Below are 22,576 nucleotides of genomic sequence, written 5' to 3'. Positions count from 1 at the left end.
AGCTGAATCGACGTCAAGTTTGTTAAAAAGAGGCAGGTGTGGGAGAGGCTGTTGTAACCGGCTGGTGGCCCCACGCCACTGAGTGCCATCACAGCTCTGGGGGTGCTGGGCCAGCAGGAGGGACCTGCTGGCACCACGGCAGGGGTGGGACCCTCAGGGATAAGGTGGTGACCTGGGGCAGGTGGCAGTGGCTGGGGAGCAAGGGCAATGCCATGGTGGCTGAGGAACATGGCGGTGACCTGAGGGATGAGGGGCAACAGGGGGACATGAGGGGGCTCTAATGTATATAAGGTAACCTACGAATGTGGCGGGGGCGTGAGGTACACCAGAGGGACATGGGGACACAGCATGGCCCTGAGGCATGGGGGGTCCCCTGGGAACACGGTGGGGCCCTGAGGCACAGGGGGACACGGCTCAGCCCTGAGGCACACGGGGACATAGGCCTGAGGCACAGGGGGATACAGCTCAGCCCTGACGCACAGGGGGACATGGTGGGGCCCCAGCCCTGAGGCACATGGGGACACAGCTCAGCCCTGACACACAGGGGGACATGGGGGCACAGCCCTGAGGCACATGGGGACACAGCTCAGCCCTGAGGCACAGCAGGACACAGCTCAGCCCCGAGGTACAGGGGGACATGGGGACACCGTGGGGCCCTGAGGTGCACGGGACGTGAGTCAGCCCTGAGGCACCTGGGTGTTACAGGAACATGACTCAGCCCGGAGCACGCAGGGACACGGTGGGGCCCTGAGACACATGGAAGATGTGGGGACATGGCGGGGCGCTGAGGCACACGAAGGACATGGGTACACGGGGACAGAGCCCTGAAGCAGGACGTGCGGACATGGGGGACACAGCCCTGAGGCACATGGGGAACTTGGGGACATGGTGGGGAGCTGAGGCAGACGGAAGATGAGGGGACACGGGGACACGGCCCCGAGGCACACGGAGGACGTGGAGACACGGGGACACAGCCCCGAGGCCCCGGGCGACGCGGCCCCGGGCGCTGCCCACGGGCGGCCCCGGCCCAGCGCCGGGCGAGCCGCGGCTCCCGCCCTCCGCGCCGCGTTGCCACAGCGACGCCCCCGCGGCCCCGCGGCGCCGCGCGCCCCCGCGAGCTGTCGCTTTAAGAGCGGCGCGGCCGCGGCCGCCCCCGCCCTCGCCCGCCCGGGGCCGGAAGGGGGCCGTGGTGCAGCGCGCCCGCCCGCCGCCGCCGCCCGGTCCCTCAGGTAAGCGCGGCGGCTCCCCGGCCCCACCCCGCCCGCCGCCACCGGGGGAGGCGCTGCCCGGGGCGGCCGCCCCGTCCCGCCGGCTGCCCGCGGGCCCGGCGCCGTGGCCGCCGCCGTCCCGCCCCGTTCCCGGCCGGCCGCTGGGCGGCCGTAAGTGCGGGGGGAGCTCGGGGCCGCTCCCGGGGCGCCTTTCGGTAAAGCCGGCGGGGCTCCGGGCCTCCAGTGGGGCAGGGGGCGCCGAGCGGGTCCCCTGCGGCCGCGCCCGGCTCCTGCTGCGGCCCGGGGCGGGCAGGGGCCGGGGCCGGGCGGGCGAGTCGCCCGGGGCTGGGGCACGCCGCCCGGTGCCGTGCGGGCTGCAGCGCGGGGCTTACTCCCTCGGCTGCCCGGGAGCGCGTAAACCTGTTGAAGCGCTACTCTGGACAGTTCGGTGTTTTCAGGCAGTAACGTGCGGCGAGAGACCTTTCTAATTAGCGCTGCCAGCAGTATTTCGTGGGGTTTCCAGCCTTTGTTAGGCCGCCGGCCGGCAGCGGGCTCAGCACCGCTCCGCAGGGTGCCCCCGCGGCGGGGGCTGCCCCCGCGCCCCGCGGCCAAGCACCGACCCGCACCGGCCGTCGCCTGCTGCCCCGCGGCTGGAGCCGCGTTGGGGGGCTCTGTGGCCCCGCCAGCAGCTGGCAGAGTAAGCTGTGCGGTGTAACGGTGGTGGCAGTTACACGCAGGTCCCACGGTCTGGTTTGTCCTCGTAAGCTTGAGAGGTGGGTGCTTGTGCTGGCCGACGGTGTCATCTGCTTGGGTTTTTTTCCCTTTGTGAAAGACTTTTTTTTTTTTTCTTTAAGTATACCTCTGTGGGAAAACTTTGGTTTTCAACTTTTTGTTTTGACCTTTTCTGGTTGATACTCAGTATTTCAGTTTCTTGTTCATCGGTGCTTTTCCGTTTCTTCCTGTTTGCGCTGGATGCGCTAGCTTGCTGTTTCTTTGGCTCACCTGGCTTCTGAATTTTCTGTAAGGGAATGGGGGATTGGGAGAAGACAAAAGTATGAGAATCTAGGACTATTTCCTCACAGCTTCTCTAGCAGCATCTTGTAAGCCAAAGGGGAAGAGGAAAGAAAAGAAAACTTGATCAAGTGGAGCTCAGGGTGCCTTGCTTTTTTGGAGGCAGAAAGGGAAAAATTTGGTGAGGGAGCAACTGAGATTTGTTTCACTTGTATTCCTCTTCTTTTGAAGTTAAAAGATAAACCAACATTTTGAAACGCTTCAGTTTTAAATGCCGAGCTCTTCTTTGTCTCTTCAACTGACTCCACTGAAAAAGAAAGTTCTTTAAAAAAGCCCTTTAGTGGCAGATCTCCAGTTGTGGAGCCAGAAGCGGTGGTGTGTGTGGGCAGAGAGGCCTTGCTGCTCTTCCATCAGCCATTCCTGCCTTCTCTCTGTGGACCATAAAATTAGAAAGGCTCTGGTGTCCGTTTAATCTGATTGTCTGCGTACTGTGGGCTGTTGAAATCAAGAGAAGCTCTGTGAATTAGCCCCCATGCCACTTGTGGCTTGCTCAGCCTGTGGGTTCTGGCCTCTGGTGTATAATTAAGAAAAGTAATTATATTTTAAGAAGGCCTGTATCTATTATCCAGGTGTGTGCTTGTTGCCTGGGCAGATGTCAGTGTGTATGAGCTTTCTTTTGCTGCTACCAAGTTATCTGTGGCCTTCTGATGGTTGTAGGCTACAGTTTGAAAATCTGCAGCATCTTAAACTTTCAGGAGCAGTCCCTGTGAGACCTTGAGGTGCTCTGTCCTTCTCCTCCCCTGCGAATTGCCCAGGTGACCTGCCTTTTCCCTTGGAGCTGGCTCCTTGCCTTTCCCAGGAGCCCTCATCTTTTTCATTCAATTCACTGTCCAGGAAAACCTTCATTTGTTGCATCTTTCCTGAATGTGGTTTTTGTGCGCAGTGACAAGCCTGGCCATGGAGAGCACAGGTCTGTGGTGAGGGACAGAGAGCCAAGAGCAACTGGAACTGGGTGTTAGTGAAAACTGTCAACTTTGCAGCGAAGGAGGATGTCCAAAACATGCAGCTGTCTATTGAGGCTTGAGGTAGCTCGTTGGAAAAGAGTGGAGATTTGGGTCTTTGAATTCTAAATAGTCATTGAGAAGAAAGTGTCAGAAAGTTTTATTAGTGTCCAAATACTGGGGAATTATCTTGGCTGGAGTCCAAAGGTGAAATGGCAGTAGGACTCTGGGATGACTTCAGGAATGCTACTTGTTGCTGCAGTTCTGCACCATTTGATGTGGTCACTCATCTTCTGAAGATGTCCTAGAGGGATTTCAAAACAGTTGAAATATGCAAGAACTGGTGTCTTAGGAGTATGCTGCTTGTTCAGGGTTTCCTGCCCTTCCTTCCTTTTGTGGTGGCTGTTTCTCAGAGAGTTTGGCTGGACTTGGGGGTCTGTGCCCTGGAGGGACCGGCAGCTTCCCGTGAGAAGACTTTTTGGGTACCAGAGAAATAGCCTAGAGCCCCTGCTGAGTGGAGAGCAGTGCAGGCAACAGTGTGCCCATCCAGGTGATGTACTTGGGGAGTGGGGCAGCTGTGCTCTGAATCTCTCCCTGTGGCTAGTCAGGCATGCGGGGGTGCTGTCAGCTGGGCTAAGGCAGCACAGGGCAGTTAGGGGCATGGGAGAGGCCTGGGCATCCAGGAGGAGAGAGGAGTTCAGCAGGGAGGTAGATCTGACAGGGAGCAGATGCCTACCACAGTGGTAAACAGCACAGAGAGAATAGTTGCCTCTGCCCTGCATGTTCTGGTTGGATCAACTTCAGGGAGATTTTCGATGAGCCTGTAGGTGAAATTCACTGTTTGATTCCCCGAATGTCCTGCTGTTCCCTTGGGCTGTTTGTATCTGCTGGTGTTTGCCAGACGTTGCCTCTTAAACTGCAGCTGTTTTTGCAGGTTCCCAGTTACTGCACAGTTGTTCTTACTGTGTTTATTTTAGTGGTTATAAACTGATTTTTAAAAAGGAGTTGGAACTTGAACTGGAAAATCTCCTTTTTCTTCTTCCCCTTCACGATTTGGTTGAGAAGCTATGCCATAGGAGGTGGCAGCTGAGCCCTTCAATATTGCCCCCCCTTTATGCTTTGAGTTTTCTGAGATGGGGGTTTCCCAGGGATTTGGGGGTGGCTGTCCTGCACCTTGATTTTGGTAGCAGACATATGTTTGGGGGGGTGTCTGATCTTGATCTAAGTAAAATTAGGAACTTGGCTAGGGAGTACAGAGCTTGATGGAGACTTTTTTGTCTCATAACATTGTTTAGCCTGTATGTTTGCAGTTGAAGAAAGCAATGTGTTTCTTTTTTCTTAAAGACACAGAGAGCAAAAAGCTTCTTTAGGGCAATATTTCAAATTGTTGTGAGGTTGAGGGTTGCGTTTGGAGCTAGAAGGTGTCACCATTGATCAAAACAGTTTCACTGTGACTGTCATCTTGCATTGTACAGGGCAAAGTCCCTCACAGTGATTCTCACAGTGGGTTTGAGAACTATGGTTTGAGGTTGTAGGTCATCTTTTTGAAGAGTCGTAAGTAGCTTTAGTAAAGGTACAAACTGAGGAAGAACTGAGTGCAGTTAACTTGATCCTCTGCTGTCATGGTATTACCTTCCCATTCTGATCTTTGCTTTCTTCTGTTTGTTTCATAACAGTTACTTTTGCAAGTTGAACTGAGAATAGGTGCTGGAAGTAGTGAATAATCACTTTGAATAAGCCATGGCTGGGAAGAGCCAAGTGCTCAGTCCTCCTGATCTCTTTTGTTAGAGACTGTTTTGTTAGAGGCTTTACTTTTTTTCTTCTGTGTTGAACGTTAAACAGTGATTTCTATGCAGGAAGTTTAAGGAAAGTCTTTCAAAGTGCTTGAATGACCAACTAGGGGCAGCTAAGAAAGGGTTGCCTGGGAGATGCTGTGGACAGCAGCTAATGCAGGGTGTGAGAGCTTGCATGGAAGAAAGGCAGGATCCTGATCTCATCTTCCCTGCCTCCCCTTTGGGGTGGAAGCGTGGTGGTCCTTCTGAAAGCTCAGGGAATGCAAATGTGACTGAGTTTGCAGGCATGAGTCACACTGCTTGTTCTACTCACTGTAGTGCTCCTTCTAAATGAACAAGGTGCAGCTGGCCCTGCAAATGTGAACAGAGTATAATCTGGGAATCAAATGCTGCACTTCATTTCCTATGTGCTTTGCACTGCTCGTGCTTCCCTGAGGTTTTCACTGGGAAAGAAAAGATACTGCCTTGTGGGGAGGGGTGCCCACGGGCAGAGTGTAAGCTTTCTGGATGCTCCTGGCAGCGTCACCGGAAACTGATGTAAAATTCTGTTACACCACTTTCAGCAATCTCAGGGTAAAGCTGGCTTCCAGTGAGCTTATTGTTCCCTTACTCCTCTTCAGAGCTCCCACTATACTGGTTATTCTTCTGTCTGGGTGTGTGTCTAGGGTCCGAGTGATAATTGTGGGGGAATACTGAAATACATACTCAGAAATTAAGAAAATGCTCTTACGCATTCAGGTCACCACTGTTGCATGTTCAATGGGTTGCTTTTCTGGATGCTACTCAACTTGCAGCTCTGAGTTTGTTCTTGCACTCTTCCAGCACCTGCTTAAAATGAGTTTGTATGAAAATGTGAGTGCTTTCAGGCTGTGGAGAATGAAAACATGATGCTCCAGTCAGGTGTTGGCAAACTGTCCTGCTGTCTGGAGTTGTATGGGAGGAGAAATGGTTTCTTGGTTGTGTGACTCCAGTGGGGAGAGAGCAGCTGGGGTTTAACAAACTGGTTAAAATAATATAGGCCCCCAAATTCTCCAGAGACATCTCTCCTTTCCTAGAAGCTTCCTTTAACAAGCTGATTTCTCAGGCTGATTGCTTGCAGATGAGATCATTCAGTGTGTTCTTCAGGGAAAGAATCTCTGAACTTAGACTAGCGAGTGAGAAAGTTTTAATACGCAAGTCACATGCCCAGTGTCCTCATGGCACATACAAAACACAAGAGACTGTGAAAGCATCCGTCTTCAGGATGGCTTTGTGCTCCAGCAAGAGCTTTCTGAATATAAATAATACCAAGGGATGCTCTCAAGTGCTGGGTCCCTGTTGCTTGGACAGCAACATGAGATAGCAAGGAAGCATTTCATCCTTCCTTAGCTCTGTTTCTCTCTTTAGTGTGTGTGGTGTTGGGATAAGGCCAAGTGAGGGAAGGCTCTCATCTGCTTTAATTCCACAGACGTTTTTCTGCTGGCTTCAGCAGAGGAATTTATGTAGAATTGATGATAGTTCTTCTGTTGATGCATGAGAACATTCTGAGCAGGGAGGACTTGATGCTGATGTTCTGCCACAGAGGATCCCACCAATCTCTGGTACCTCTCAAAAGGGATGCTGTTTTCCACTTCTCTTGATGGCAACTTGGGCTAAGGTGTACTTAATGGAAAGGCTGCTTCTTCCAAAGTAATCACAGCCATCGCTTAAGAATGTTGAAAATTAAGCAAAGCTGTTCTAAAGTGATGTTGGATGGTGTTCCCAGCACAGGAGACCAAGCTAAAAACTTTTGTTGCCAATAACTTTATAAAGTACAACCTGTTCTCACAGGCAAGGTAGAGGCGCACTTTCCTGATGCCAGGGCTCCTTTGTGCCTGAAATTACTTCTTCCAATCAAGAAGGCATTAGTTATGCAAAAAAAGATAGTATTTTTTTTACTAATACTGATTATGGAAATAAGAGTCAAGGAGCCATTTGTTCTCAATCTCTCTCTCTAAAAAAAAAGTGAAAATAAAAATTGGAATCAGACTGGGTGGGGAAAATTTCAAATCCCAAACTTGAAATCTGCTGACATTTTATGTAACTTGGAATGTATAAAGCAAGATGTGTTAAAAGCTCCTTCCACTCCATTTCAGTGCCTGGAGGGGAGACTCGTTCTGTGGGTCACGCTTGCTTCCTGAAACAAATAGGTGAAAGTAAATCTTACAGGTGAGCACAGACTTGGTGGTGTGGTTTTTTTCCCCTGTTGCTATGCTGCCTGTCACTTAAGCATGTCTGCTCCATGGGAGTTTATCAGAAACTCTTTTCCAATGCTTAACTTCATGCAGGAGGTGTCATGTCATTTCATGGAGGTGGAAAGTCAAGTGCACAGAGGTGGAAAACCTGTATGCATGCTCATCAAGCTTTGATATCCTTGTGTGTGGTACAGTGCAAGTTAAAATACCTACTTTCTATGTTGTACTAATTTATTCCCTAGGTAAAATAGTTGTGAACATAAGTTGCTTTGGTTCCATGTCCTAGTCACTGGCTGATACTCCCAGGATCCTTCTTTTAATGCAAAGGACTGGCAAACCACTTGTAGCTCTGAGGGATTGCAGTGAGGCTGTATATTTTTCAAACCAGCTCAAGCATTTATTTCTTAATGCTGCTCCCTGCTCATGGATGAGATCCTGCTGGGTCTGTTCATGGGCTGTCTGTCCACCAGGAGTCTGATGATTGTCCCAGGGCAGCCACCTGGGCCGAGCAGTGCATACACATGGGAGAGGATGAGCTGTACCCTGAAGAGTGCTGCCTAAACCTTGTTTTGTCCATGAAGCTTCAAGTAAGGAGCTGTTGAAACACCAGCCCACTCAGAACTAATGCTTGCAGAATGTATGACCAAGGAATTAAACTGGGTGGAGTTGTTCCAAAATTTGGATTTGGGGCCTGTCTGCTTCTAATGCAGCAGCTCTCTGGGTGTTTGCTTGGAAGGGCTCCCAGCATGGATGATGCTCTCTTGACCTGATTTGACTTTCCTTCCTTGATGCTTGGGTACTGTGCCCAAATCTCTCTGCAAAGCTCTGCAGTGCAGAGCTCTGGTGCGTGATAAACCTGAAACAAGTCAGCTCCTGTCCAGAGATCGTAGGGAGATGGATCAGCTTGTATGTGCCGTGGGGGATGGAGGAGAGGGCGAGAGGACAAGAGGCGGCACAGACAAACAAACAGTTGTGTTTCTTCCTCAGGACTGTCCTGTGTCCTGAGTCTGCCAGCTGCAATTTGGAGGCCAGAAGAAGAGGGTGGGGTATTTTCTTCCAATCAGATGAATTTTTGCAGTAAAAATGAGAAGTTAGTTCAGTTTCTCTGGGAATAGCATTTAAGGTGTAAAAATGTCCCACCCATCAGTAACAAAGAGCTGCTGAAGAACGAGCAAATACAGAGACAGGGCCTGCAGAGCACACTGCATTTGCAGCTCTTATTTTTCCTTGAATCTGGGCATGTTTCTGTTGCATGTATCATTTGGTAGTGATATCAATTATTGTGTTGCTGCCTTCTGGAGAGCTAAACTAGTCAAATGTCAGGTTTTGTTCTCTGTATTACTGCTTTATTTTGCTTGTGCTTGTTGGCTTCTACCTGTCAAAAAGTGAAAAAAACAAAACAAACCCATACAAAAAACCTGTAGCAGAAATAGCTGGAGTACCAGTATTGTCCAATGTGAAAATGTCAGCCTGTAATGAGTGCTTTTCCCTAAGCTTAGGCTGTTTCTTATGTTCCTGACAAGCTGTCACACCTTTGTACTGGGTAATGTGATCTTCCAGGAGTTTCTTTAGTTTCTGCATTGATAGTGAAGCTGAGTTGGGGGTGCTGGTGCGAATGTGCAGCGCGAGCCTCCAGTGCCATGTTGTTGTTTGGGATGAGGTGTTGGTCATGTATGCTGTGATTTGGCTGCTGAAGAGAACAGAGCAGCAGCCATGCAGCGAGCTCCCTCACAGTTTCCGTGGACAAGGATCCCAACACTGTAAATTCATCTTGTGGACTTTGTAAGTGCGTGTGTCTTGCGTTTGTCTGGATTCTGATGGATATGATTCCAATAACCCAGTCTCCCAAAGTGCCCTTCATCTTTCCATCAGTTTGATGCCATCCATCTACATACTTTCTTTCATGGTTTGGGGCAACCTGGACAGGGCTCTACTCTCAGAAAATGAGCTTTGCTGGCCAGTGCCATGTGCATGTACCATGGGAGACAGCTGGGAGGAACAGCATTGTGGCAGTTTCTCTGGTGGCCAACGACCCTCTTTTCTCTTGGTGCCTGATGCTGCTTCCCCATCACCCTCCAGACAGAGCATTGCATGTAGGCATGCTGCCTTCTTCCTGAGGACTGAACCCACCAGTGATTAGATGTGGTTCAGTCTCTGCTACGGCATTTTTTGGCCTCCTCCCAGCACTGGAAGGACACCAAATAGCAGCAGTGCTTCTGCAACCTCCCTAGAGTAAAGACTTATAGTGGGAAATGATTTTTCTAGTTGTTTCTAATGTCCTGAGAGCTATTGGCTGTCTTGCTTTTAACCTGTATTCTTGGAATAATTGCAAGCCTTTGTATTTGAACACATAGCTGAAGTTAAATGCCAAAAAGAAATCTCTTATGGCAGGTGTTAATTTGTGCAAGGACAGTCTGACGCAGTGTGCTGACCCTGTGTGAGACCTGTACAATACATCAAGGCACAGATACTGGTACTCCAGTATCCCTGCCAGTACAGAATTAGCCCTGATTGTGTCAGTGCCGACATACTTAACCAAGCTTTTAATATAATCTAGAAGGATCTCTTCAGAGAAACTTGATGCAAGTCTTTCATAAAACCGTTGGCAATAATTATTATGCCTCTTCTCATTTGCTGTCACAGAATGATGGAAATACTGGTTGGAAAGGACATCTAGAGATCTTCAGCCTGACCTCCTGCTTGAAGTGGGACTGTCTCCAGTGTGTGATCGCCTCAGCCGTAGCTTTGTCTGGCCAAGTCCTGAAAACGTCCGGGGATGGAGCAGTGTACCATGCCGGATCAGCTTTTGTTTGCTTTTGCTTGAGAGTTGTACCTAGAGAACCACCTTATGGTGTGTTATGCATTTAAGTTTGAATTACCTCATCCTGCTGGTTTAAAAACATTTAAGTGAACAGTTAGGAAACGTCCCAGTAGGGCTAATAGTGTAACATGTCTGAATCCTTCAGTCTTTTCCATGCTAGTATGGGAAATATGAGCAGACCCTAGTGCTGTTTCTGCAGGAAAAGGCAGGGATCCTGTTAGGTGGTTTTCTCATGTTTGCATGGGGTGTTACAGGTGAAGCAGTGCTTGTAGGATCTATCCTGCTGTTGGAATGAGCGTATGGGTGTTTCCCCCTTGGTATTAGCTGTGGTGCTTGCCCAGATAGGAGCTGCACTGGTCAGGAGGGGCAGGAGGAGCACTGTGAGCATCCTTTGCCCTGAGGCGAGTGTGGGATTGGTGCCAGCCAGCTGTGCGCCCAGGCTGAGGCCACACATACACAAGGCATGCAGCTGCCTTTTATCTACCCTCCCCAGCCCCTCACAATGGGAGGAGAGGGTTTTCCCCAGAGCCTGCTGTGTTTATTTCAGAAAAAATACCAGGTCATGAGATCAGTGTGCCTGCTGGAGTGCACATCTAAGTTGCCTATCACGGCCCTGAGTATTAACGGGAGCAGAAGAGCTCTCTACATCTGAGAAGTAAACTTGCCTTCAGAAATGCCACAAGCTTCTGGACGCAGTGGGTGTCCGTGAATGGCATGTAGTCAGGCCAGACCAGAGGCCTGCTGCTGCGTCTGGGCTGGATTTCTTCAGACAAAGCTGCAGATTGCAACACCCTTATACTTAGGCCAGGAGGCCTTGCTTTGAGGGGAAATGGCTGAGATGCAAGGAGCTGCTGAGGAGGTGGAAGCTTCCTTAGCCAAGGCCTTGTTGCTAGACTCAAGTCTGGCTGCATCCCTGGACTCTGCATACCCTCATGTCACGGGGAGATTCAGAAATTGTGTGTGCTTCATTGGCACTGAAAGGGAGAGCTGCTGTGGGATGGTTGTGATCTTGCTTGGCACTGTCTTCTGCTCTGGAGATTCATGTTGTTTTCCTTCAGTGCAAACCAGCCGTCGTGTCAGAGAAGTCTGGTCATGTGGAGTGAGCAGCAGCGTCCTTGGGTGTGTTACAGATTCTCACTTGCGCCATGCAGAGGGGCCCTTTGGTATCCTGCCCGTCTGAACCGCGTGCCCGGGAGCATGCTCCTGCCTTTTGTTTCCATACCAGAGGCAATGAAAAGGGCTGGGAGCATGGGCTTCTGCAGTCTTCTGGTTATTTGAAGATGATAGTCCTGCTGAGGAATCGCAGAAATGTGGTGACTACTGTTGTCAGCTGCTCTCTGCATGCTAGCTTCGGACAAAAGCGCAGAGGTCAGGTTTGGGGTTGTATGGTTGGAGGGTGCTGGAGCAACAGCTGTACAGGGCTTCAGGGGTGGCAGCTAGAGGCTGACTTTGGCTGACAGCTCTTCTTATGCCACCAGTTCTTCCATGCACCACTTAACTGTTGCAGGGGTCTGTCTTTGTGCATGACAAGCGGAGGAGCTGGAGCAGCATTGCTACAAGCTGAGCTTAGCCCATTTGTTTTAGCGTCCCTTGCTGGAAAAGCAAATGGCTGGTGCTGAATCTCCCTTCCCGTGTGCTGTTCCTCCTTGCTGAGGCTTATAGCTTTTGGTTTGCTTTGGCTTTCTGCTCATTCTCGCAGTCTCTGGAATAAAACCTCCAATGAAGGAAGCTGATTAGCTTTTCTCTGAGCTGGATTTGGAATTAACACTCAGACATTGGTCTTCTCGGATCCCCATGGCTTGTACTTTTTGAGGTGAAATATGCCAACACAGTTTCACCCAGGAAGCTTCTGGGGGAGAGGAACAGACTTGGGAAAGGATCACTGCAGGTGGGATAGCAGGGCTTTGCCCCCAGCAGTCCTGGCACCTGTGCAGCTCTGCTTGTCAGAACTCTCCTTATACTGCCTTCCTTGCTCCAAACTCATTACTGGGATAGAGGGCGGAGAGAAGGACATGAAGCACAATGCTCAGGATATTAGATATTATCTAGTGTTTCAAGAATAAAGGTCAGCTTTGAAAGAGGCCTTGTGCCTGCTGTATATATCAATTGCTTCCAGGGATTAGATATTAAAAGCCCAGAGCAGAAGCTTTACTACCTCATGGGAGTTGAGCCCTTCCTTGGAGTGGCAGTGCTTGCTGTTGCAGGACACCAGAGGGTACTTCGCAGACAAAAGCGAGGCAAAGAAGCTGGAGAGATCCTGCCTGGGCTGCTCCCAGTGTCCAGGGATAGGGAGGGATGTCTGCTTGCAGATGATGGTTTCCTCTGCCCCTTTCTCACAGTTGCGTCAGCAAAGATGGCCAGGGAGAGTGTTTACAAGTGTGTCCTTGCTGAGTGCTGCTGCTGCTCTGTGCCAGGAGTTTATTCCTTGTCTAGATGATGTTCACTGGGGCTCTGTCATAGCAACTGAAGCTAAATTGGTCTCACTCCACTTGTTCTGACCTGGGGGTTTAAGTACTACTTTCCTTCTCTCTACTCTCATCCCCAGCTTTGAAGCAGCCCATGATGTGGCAGCTGGGGACCATGTTTAGAAGACGGGAGGCTGCTGCTGCTGTTAGGATCTTTCCTGGTAGTATTAGAGCTCTGAGTGAGATTTTGGGGGCTGGAGGGGAGTTGTCATTCCTTCATTGCCACCTCCCCAGTCACTTACCCCTGGGTGAGGGAGCCATGATGGCAAAGTGATGCTGAGGCTGCCTCTGCTCCCATGTCCCAGTAGGACAGGGCTTCACTGAGCAGCTGCCTGTGTGCCCAGAAACAAGCAGCTTGGCTTAGCTGCAGAACTTTATCTGTTGAGGCATGAGGATGTATCTATCCTGTGGCTGGACCAGAGGCTGTGCTTGTTGTGGTGATGTAGCAAGTTGCTGAGGGGCAGAGGAGACTCCACACTGCTGTGGTGTTTGCCCTGTTGAGGACCCTCATCATCTCTCTTCAGAGCAGGAAAGGTTTCCTTGGCATGGGATGGGAGATGTGTGGTGGAGCGCGAGTGCTCCCCTTGTGCCCTGTTGTCTCTTACACCACTTGAGGAGGGTTTGTCCCACATCAAGTCCCATGTATGTCACGACATGAGCTATGTTGTAATCTCTGAGCTGCCTTCTGTTATCCTGCACAGCAGCTCTAGTCGGTACCTTGTATGTAAGGGTGGTGGTGTCAGTATTTCTTAAAGGATATCACATATGCGTCCCAAACTTGTCCTCCCCACTGTGCCAAGCTCTGCCCTGCTTTCCTCTTTCCCAGGTTTACAGCTGGAAGTGGATTTCTTTGCAGTGAGAGGATGGTACTAGCAGAGCTAGGCTGAGCAGATGTTTCAGCTGGGGTAGGGTGGGAGTGAACATGCCCTCACATCATGGTTAAGGGCAGAAGAGGGCTGTAGGGGGTAAACAAAGCACTTTTACAGCAGGCTGCTGTGTTGCATCAAAAGTTCCTGGAAAGGTGATAGGTGGGAACTGGCTTTCACCACCTCTCACTGAAAGAATAAAAAGCTTGAACATTGTGCAGGTCCAGTCCTTAGTGGGACTGTCCTGTGCTCTTCAACTCCTTTGTCCCTGCTTAGCCATAGGCTGCTCAAGTGATGGCCTGGTCCTGTCTGATATGAGATATTGGTGCTTACTGGGGTCACTGGGCCCTGCTGTTGCCTTCTTGGATAAAGGCAGGTAGAGGTCCTGCCATAGCTGGGCTAGGTGGGTGACTGGAAGGCAAGGAGTATAAAGGCCATGGAGCAGAGCCACTGCAGAAGGACGGGTGGTCTGGTGTATCACCGGCGCAGCCTGTGCTGCTGCTGCTTCAGGAGAGGCCTGGCAGAAAAAGCTTTTAGGTGTTTCTCTAATTAGTGTTTTCCTTATTCTCACTCAGGTATGTATCCTTGTCTCACCGCTGGTAACTGAGACAGTTCTCTGGCTGCAAGTCACAGGTCTAGTGCGTGTCTCTTGACATCCATTTCTATAGTGGGGTTACGTAGCTTCTCCTCTGCAAGAACCTTGTGCTTGGTACAGAGGAGGGATCTCAGGTGTTCAATGCTGTCTGTCTGTCTTGAGGTGTTTCTCTAGTTGTCTTCACCTTAGCATCAACATGCTCGTGGGTGTTCCTTCATTTATTTCTCCCACTGCCACCTGATCAGGCAGTGGCTCTGGGACAGCAAAAGGCAACTTCCTGATTTCAGTGTGAACAGCTCACTAGTTCATCACCCACAAATTTCAGCTGTGCTATTCAGTATAGCAGGTTATTTTTAAGCACTGGATGAAAATAAGCTGCTTTTAAAGCCTGTAGAAACATTTTCAAGGCATAATCTTCTGTTTTCTGAGACCGTCTCTTATCTCTTAGAATGCTTTTGAAGTACTTCTGGGATTTATGATACTGTGTAGATTCCTTAAAAACAGCCAGATTGTCCTGCATTGGGGTAAACAAGCTTTTGTGTCTAAATTTCTAGATGGAATTTACTATCTGCTAATGGGTCTTCATCTGTTAGTGGGACAGATTTTTTTTATGAAGCCAAACATGATCTGTTGGAGAAACTGTAAAAATGCCAGCCCTGGCCTGAGCTGCTGGTTCTGCTCCCTTGCTGTTTGGAAACTTGCTCATGCTGCAGAAAGCTGTTCTATGCAAAATCAAAACAGGGTCTGTTGATGTTATTTCTAGTCCTTTGAGAAGATGACTTACTGGTCACATGTGCTGCTATGAGGTCATTAGGAAGTTTCTCAAATACACAATTTGAGAACCGATGACGCTATTGCAGAAGTATGCTCCCTCTGCGATGTGAGATGCAAAACTCTCTGAAGTACTTCAGTTTGTAATAGCTCTGAGTGGGATCTGTTATTGTGCATATTTGGGCTCATTCCAGTGAAAAAAGTGTTTTCTGCTTTGCTTCATCCTTAGATTGATTAGTGAATGTATAGCGTGGGATCAAGTTACATTTCAGAGGGCATCCAGCAGAGAGCCTATTTCTATGTTGAAGTGCTGAAGGCATCAGTGAGTAACTGCAAGATCATCAGTTTTCTAGCAGTGCTTTGTGTGTCTATGGCGCTGTCCTTCCCCAGGGAAAGAAGCTACTCAGATCTGTTTGGACTTGGGCCATTGCTCTTCCCAGGGCTGTGGGAGAATGGGAAGCTTTCTGTACAGCCTTGATGTTGCTTATGTGATGTGCATCTGCTTTGATGCTTTTATTGGTGTCCCTCCTGGACTCCCTGTTCCTGGATGTCTAGCAGTACCTTCTGTCACAAACTGCCCTGTGTCCTCCAAAGGGAATTGTTCTGGTCCCAGCTTACCCCAGGGGCCTGTATCCAGCTTGGTCCCTGTGCATCATGATGTTGACAGGGCAGGCATCCTTATTTTGGCAGGAGAGTGCCTTGTAAGTGTGTTACCTGAATCAGTAACACAATCGTGGAGTAGGGCTTCCCAACCAGGAAAGGTTCTCATACCTTTCCACCTCCACCCTACTGCTGGTCATTGTGTTTCTGTCCCAAACCATCTATGAGCCTTAGGGATTGTCCCATCCCTCTGAGATGATTAACACACTCACACATGGACAAATTACCCAGGGGCAAAAAAGTAAATAGTTTTCTGTTCTTGGTATGGAGGGGTGGATTGTGTGGCTGAGATGGCATAAGGAGGAAGATGGGAGCATTTGGCTGTATGTGACCATGGCTTACAGCTGTATTTTCCAGTTGGCACTTAGTGTGGGCACAGGGTAGTTCATGTCTGCTTCCTTTTTTCTTTTGAATACCTGCTGTAGTTTAACCCCAGCCAGCAACCAAGCACCACACAGTTGTTTGCTCACTCCCCCCAGTTGGGATGGGGGAAAGCATCAGAAGCGTAGAAGTGAGAAAACTTGTGTGTTGAGATAAAGACAGTTTAATAAGCAAAGCAAAAGCCTGGCACACAAGCAGAGCAGAACAAGGAATTCATTCACCACTCCCCATGGAAGGCAGGTGTTCAGCTGTCCCCAGGCCAGTAGGGCTCAGTCACATGTAATGGTGACTTGGGAAGGCAAACGCCATCACTCTGAATGTGTTGTCCTGTGTCCCATGCCCCCCCCCCAAATCTTCCTTCTTCCTCCAGCTTTACATGCTGAGCATGATGCTGTATGGTGTGGAATATCCCTTTGGTCAGTTGGAGTCAACTGTCCCATCTGCATCCTCTCCCAGCTCCTTGCGCCCCTCAGCCTGCTTGCTGGCGGGGTGGGGTGAGGAGCAGAAGAGGCCTTGACTCTGTGTAAGGATTGTTCAGCCGGAACTAAAACTTCCCCTCTTATCAGCACAAATGCAAAACACAACTCCTGCTAGCTACTGTGAAGATAATTAACTCTACCCCAGCCAAAGCCCTGGACTTCAGGTGAGCGGACTTTGGCCTGTTCAGGGCTCTGCTTGGTAGCTGACCATGGGATAAAGCCCTGGAGGGACGAGGGGCCCAAGAAAGCTGGTTGATACGCAGGGATCACCTCCACCTCCTCTGAGTTCAGGAGTGGTGCATCCCAACAAAGAGGAAGTCAGGTAAAAATGCCAGGAGGCCTGCGTGGATGAACAAGGAGCTCCTGGACAAACTCAAACACAAAAAGGAAGCCTACAAAGGGTGGAAACAAGGACGGGGAGCCTGGGAGAAATACAGAGAAATTGTCCAAGCAGCCAGGGGTCAAGTTAGGAAAGCTAAAGCCCTGGTAGAATTTAATTTGGCCAGGGATGTCAAGGGCAACAAAGAAAGCTTCTATAGGTATATCGGTGATAAAAGGAAGACTAGGGGAAATGTGGGCCTTCTCCAGAACAAAATGGGAGATCTGGTTACCTGGGATGTGGAGAAGGCTGAGGTATTCAACAGCTTCTTTGCCTTTGTCCTTATGGGCAAGTGCTCTGGCCACACTGCCCAAGTCGCAGAAGGCAAAGGCAGTGACAATGAAGAACTGCTCACTGTAGGAGAAGATCAGGTTCAAGAACATCTAAGGAACCTGCAGGTGCACAAGTCCATGGGACCTGATAAGATGCCTCTGCGGGTCCTTGGGGAAGTGGTGGATGAAATGGCTAAGCCACTATCCATCATATTTGGGAAGTTGTGGCAGCCCCGTGAAGTTCCCACTGACTGGAAAAGGGGAAACATAACCCCCAATTTTAAAGAGCGGGGAAAAAAGGAAGACCTGGAACTACAGGCCAGTCAGTTTCACCTTGGTGTCTGGCAAGACCATGGAGCAGATCCTCCTGGAAGCTACGCTGAGGCACATGGAAAATAAGGAAGTCATTGATGACAGCTGATACAGCTTTACTAAGGGAAAATTGTGCCTGACTGATTTGGTGGCCTTCTGCGATGGGGTTACAGCATTGGCAGATATGGGAAGAGCAGCTGATGTCATCTACCTGGAATTGTGCAAAGCATTTGACACTGTCCCATGTAATATTCTTGTCTCTAAAGGATGTCTCCATGGAAAGACATGGATTTGATGGATGAAGTACTTGGTGGATAAGGAACTGGCTGGATGGTCACACTCAAAGAGTTGCAGTCAATGGTTTGATGTCCAGGTGGAAACTGGTGACAGGTGGTGTTCCTCAGGGGTCTGTACCGGGTCCGGTGCTGTTTAACAGCTTTGTCAGCAGCATGGACACTGGGATTGCGGGCACCCTCAGCACGTTTGCTGACAACACCAAGCTGTGTGCTGTGGTTGATGTGCTGGAGGGCAGGGATGCCATCCAGAGGGACCTTGACGGGCTTAAGCGGTGGGCCTGTGCAAACCTCATAAAGTTCAGCAAGGCCAAGTGCAAGGTCCTGCATGTGGGTCAGGGCAATCCCAAGCACAAATACAAGCTGGGTGGAGAACAGATTGAGAGCAGCCCTGAGGGGAAAGACGTGGAGGTGTTGGTTGGTGAGAAGCTCACCATGGCCAGCAATGTGCACTTGCAGCCCAGACAGCCAACCAAATCCTGGGCTGCATCAAAAGAAGCGTGACCAGCAGGCTGAGGGAGATGGCGTTCCTCTCAAATCCCAGTGGCCTTGTCACCCAGGTGAGCGTGGCCCCTGGCTGCTGCACCCCAGGGCTCTCCAGCGGCTGCAGCAGTAGCTTTGCAGCAGAGCCCGGCTGTGGGCAGGGGTGGCAGCTGGAGGGTGGTGTGGCAGCCCTGTGGCTGTGCCCTGTGGTGGTGCCTTACTGGCATGTGTGGGTGCTTGCCCCAGGGTGCCCGCAGCCTCCAGGTCTGGGAGGCCACATCAGTGCCTCCTGTGGCTCCATCTGCTGTGCTTCTGCTTGTCCTGCCACCATGGAGCCTCAGCAATGTCACCTGCCCGTGTCACCTGTCACCCTTGGTAGTTATCTCTGCCCAACTGCCACGTTCTGGTGTTGAGTTTTGTGTTTTCTCTCTATTTTTAAGTGGAAAGGAAATGAACGTGGTGTCGTGCAGCTGTGTGACAGCTGGGTTTGTGATCTTCACTCCTGTGGGACCCCAACCAGAGGAAACCAGTAGAGGTGAGCTGTTGTGATGAACATGCATCGAGCCCTGGCGTCACTGCCCTCTTCCAGGAAAGCCTTTGGAAGCAAAAGTCCAAATGTCTGAGAAGTGCCCCCACTCTGCTCTTTGCTTGTGATAATCCCGCCGGCTGGACTTGCTTAATAAATGACTAGTTCTGTCTCTGCTTTTTACCTTTCCCCCATGGACAAGACGGGCTGGTGAAGAGCATGAGGAGCACGGCGGGGTGATGCCTCTGCCAGGATTTTTCCCGCGAGCGCAGGGAGCAGTGTTAAACAAGAAGGTGCAAGCTGGCTCCATGGTGCTGTGCTGGGGCCTGGCTTGCCCCTGGGACTACACGGGCCCTGCTTCCTGAGCAGGAGAGCTGCTTTATGTTGTGGTTTTACTAAATGAATTCAAAGCTTGGCCTTCCTCCAGGCGAAGTCTGGGCCAGGTGCCAGCGGAGCAGCCCCTAGGGAGAGCACTGGAGCAAGGAGGGGCCAACAGCAGGGAAGAGCAGAGGAATCCAAGAAGGCAGATTTGCCTAGAAAACAGCTCTGTTTCCATCTGCTCGGTCAGGAGTTGCTATAGGAACTGGGATGATAGAGGCAGGGCCATCTCCTGGGCCTGTCTGTGTGTGTGGAGGGAGGGAGGAGGGAGGAGTTACTCAAGTTTGAACATATCATATGTGCTGGTGGAAAGTTGCAAAGAATGTCGAAACTACAGCCTGGCTCAACCTGTGGAGTTCAAAAGAGACATGGCAGTTGTTCCCTGTGCTCAGCAGGCCCCGGGCAAGGCAGGTAGGGTCCTTTCGGCTTAACTCAGCTTGCGGTCGGCTCTTTTCTGTTGTTGGATAAAGCACAAATGCCTTCGGAGACTTGCTGGAGGTGGAGGGGGGTTTGTAGAGGTGGCAGTGCTGGGAGGTGAAGGCTTTTCTCCCTGGGCTGGAAGGGAGACTGTGGCTCTTTGCACCTTGTTTTCATCCCACAGCTGTGGGAGGGTTTGCACATCGTGGGTATTCCCGCAGCGTTGCATGCCCACGGCCCTCTGGGATTTGTGGGATCTTTTGTTGGGTAGAAATGTGAAGCTGGCTGGTGTCGTCCTGCTGGACAGAAGTGGTTTCTGGGGCTGTGGCTCTCTGGGAAAGCCCATGGTGTTTGAGCTGACAATCAGACATGCTTGCCTGAAATGTTTCAGGGCTAAGACTGAGTCAGATATGCAAAAGCTGGAGCTGGCAGCGAGTTGCTTGTGGACGGTGGGAAAGTGGGGAGGACACGTTCCTGCCCTCTGAGCCCAAATGACTCCTGCCCCATGTGAGTTTTGTGGCTGTGTTGCCTGTGTTCACTCACCTCTTCTCTTGAGGAGATGCAGAGCTCTTGACGCACCTACTGCAGTTTTTGTCACTGTCAAACTTTCTCAGACTCACATTGAGCCTAAAACACAGGAGTGTGAATGCGCAGGAAACTGCTTCTGAGAATCCTTGTTTTTAGGGTTAACGGTGGGGCTCTCCAGTAGCAGCCCTTCCAGATAAAATCTAATTTCCCCAATAAACCCATTTTTTTAGGTGCTGAGAACTTTCCAAAATAGCTGTGTTTCTACCAGAGCATTCCAGGATCGCTCACTGCTCCACAGGTATTTATTTAATAGGTTTGGGTGAAATTTCATCTGCCCTTTTTGTGTCACTGAGGATTATCTCTGCTGAAAAAAAAAAAGTGGGTAGTGTTGTTTCTCTTTTTGAGAAGCTGCACAATAAGCTGCTGAAAACTGAAATGCGATCTTTATACACAGATGCGAAGCTTGCCAAACTGGATTAGATCACAGCCCACCTACTCAGGCACCCATCTTATCTCAGGCAGTGGCTCCTTGGCACATTGCGCATAAAAGCCCGAGAGCTTCAATGCAGACACATGTGGAATAACTTGCCTGCATAGGAGATAACTTTCTGGCCATGTTAATTACTGGTTTGCTTATGCCTGGCTAGATGAAAATTTATATCTAGTGTACTCTTTTACTCTGCTAATGGAATCGCAGATGTTCTTATTATGTAGATCCACTTCCAATATTTTATTGAATTACTCCCACGTTGCTCTGTGGCAGTATGTCCCAGAGGCTTCATGTGCATGGTATGCTGTGGAATTTCATTTCCTCAGTTTTAATTTGTTGTTTTTTGATTTCAGTTGATTTTCAATATGGAAAAGAGGTAAATGGGATCCTTTTTTTGGTCTAGGCGTCATTATTTTATGTACTACTTTTTTTTTCCCCTTAATCTCTCCTGTTTCTCTCATCTTTGCCTCAATCCTAGGATTTTTGTACAGCTACCTGCCTTCTGTGCAATTGCTAAATCTTATTACTACTTTGTGAGTCCTGTTTTCTGGTCTGCCTTGAGAAAATTTGATCAGAATCAGCCATTCTGACTTTCCATAGCTGTGAAATATTGTGAGAGGTTTTTCAGTGTTCCTGTAGTTTCCTATGTTTATAAGGAAAACATTTGGTTTAATTGTTTGAAATACATTGTGGTAAGCACAGATCTCTAGGCTGTCTATAGTCATGCTAGGTATTTTGTTGGAACATTTAGTTAATTGAAATTTCATCTCTGTACATGAGAAGTTATATTTTATCTTGTAGACTTACACTAGTAAGGAGTAAACCCAGCAGAACGTAGGTAGACCAGTCTGGAAATACTCACTGGAGTTTGCAGGCTTGCTGCAGCAATTTCAGTGGTTCTGTAAGCGTTGCCCCTCACTGCTCCCATCTTTGCCAGGCACTTAGTAAATTAAACTTTGAAAATGTGTTGTGTAGTTAAGAGATTTTGCTGAAGCAGGATGTAACCCTGTGCGTACCCAGACTTTGCTTTCTTGGTTAGGTGCGCTGATGCACGTTCTGCTTAGCCTCTGAAGTGATGCACACTGAGGACACGACCTGCCTTGTCCTCGCTGGTGCAGGCCAGTGTTAGGGAGGGCAGCCACACTTCCCGCTTGCTGCAGTTTGGTATTTGGAGTTATTTCAAGCTGTGGAATGCATTAAATGATGATAATTTTTGCTGCTTTCTGATATTGGAAAAGCTTCTTCGAGTTTGGTCTACTTTTGTAGAGATATGGCATAGCTTTTTGCATTCATAAACATTTTTTTGGTAAGACTCCAGCGGAACCAGCAGTGCTTCTCGAGTGAAGGGTGAAGTCTGTGTGCCAGTGACAGGTGCACTGAACTTTTGTTTTATGAATACGAAGAGACGTTTTACAAAACTCATAAAACGCAGCTTTTTGTAGTATCAGCATTTCTGTGGTGGTTTGATGGAAACTAGATGGCCAGCTAAATTAGTAGATGTTCCAAAATAGTGTTTCTGGTTTGATTTTTCACTGAACCATCTCTTAGTTTGGCTTCCACCCTTGCAAAAATCAGCAGCTTCTCAGCTTGGTGCTGGGTACTACGTGCTGCTGTATGCAACTTTGTTTGCTTCTCTTCTGGTTTTGCAAAGAGTCTGTTCCAGTAATCATGTTTTATTTTTTAAAAAGAACCCACTAGGAGCAATTTGGGAAAAAAAAAAAAGGTGCGGATAAATAGCTGTTACTGTGAAGTATTTTGGAAGGTAGGCAATTAATAAGGAAAGCAGAAGATAAGTGAAAAAGCATAGCAAATACATCTCAGGGCACTGAGAAATATTTTGATATCTGTATAACAAAACAAATTTCATCCATGGTGTTTATATTGTTGGGAAAGCTTAAAAATACCCAACTGATTGCTAATAACAATACTGAGCAGCAAAATGTTTCCTGTGTTTGGGGAGAAGCTGGATGATGTATTCTCCTTTATGAGAATATGGAAATAACCTTCCATTACACTGGTAATGAGGGAGGGTGTTAAACACAAGATAACATTTAAAAGTCTTTGGAACTTGAGCAAGATTGGAACCTGTTTGTTTAAAACAAACTGGCAAAGCAGCTTTCTGAATCCTGCCTGCTAATGTGTAATAAATCTGGGAAGACCGAAGGAGTTCCAGAAGTTTGGGAAAACGTAAATGTAGCAGTGTTTTAAAACAGAGTGGGAGCAGGTAACCAACA

General features: G+C 49.3%; 1 protein-coding gene across 7 annotated transcripts in view; it reads left to right on the top strand.

The window, feature by feature from the left end:
- Positions 1 to 1,164: 1,164 nt before the first annotated feature.
- Positions 1,165 to 22,576, top strand: part of LOC119153526 (discoidin domain-containing receptor 2-like) — a 63,059-nt gene continuing 41,647 nt past the window's right edge. The window contains exons 1-2 of one of the 7 annotated variants that reach the window (XM_037400115.1): positions 19,169 to 19,318; positions 20,083 to 20,150. The gene's annotated coding sequence lies outside the window, so the exon portion shown is untranslated. Of the gene's footprint in view, positions 1,230 to 1,345; positions 1,424 to 1,663; positions 1,982 to 18,441; positions 18,539 to 19,166; positions 19,319 to 20,082; positions 20,151 to 22,576 lie in introns of those variants that run through there. The other 6 variants (XM_037400116.1, XM_037400118.1, XM_037400119.1 and 3 more) reach the window with 6 other exon arrangements.

This window comes from Falco rusticolus, chromosome 9 (genome assembly GCF_015220075.1).
Source record: "Falco rusticolus isolate bFalRus1 chromosome 9, bFalRus1.pri, whole genome shotgun sequence".
In the NCBI taxonomy this organism is placed as follows: domain Eukaryota; kingdom Metazoa; phylum Chordata; class Aves; order Falconiformes; family Falconidae; genus Falco; species Falco rusticolus.
This window is presented reverse-complemented; position numbering and strand designations above follow the sequence as displayed.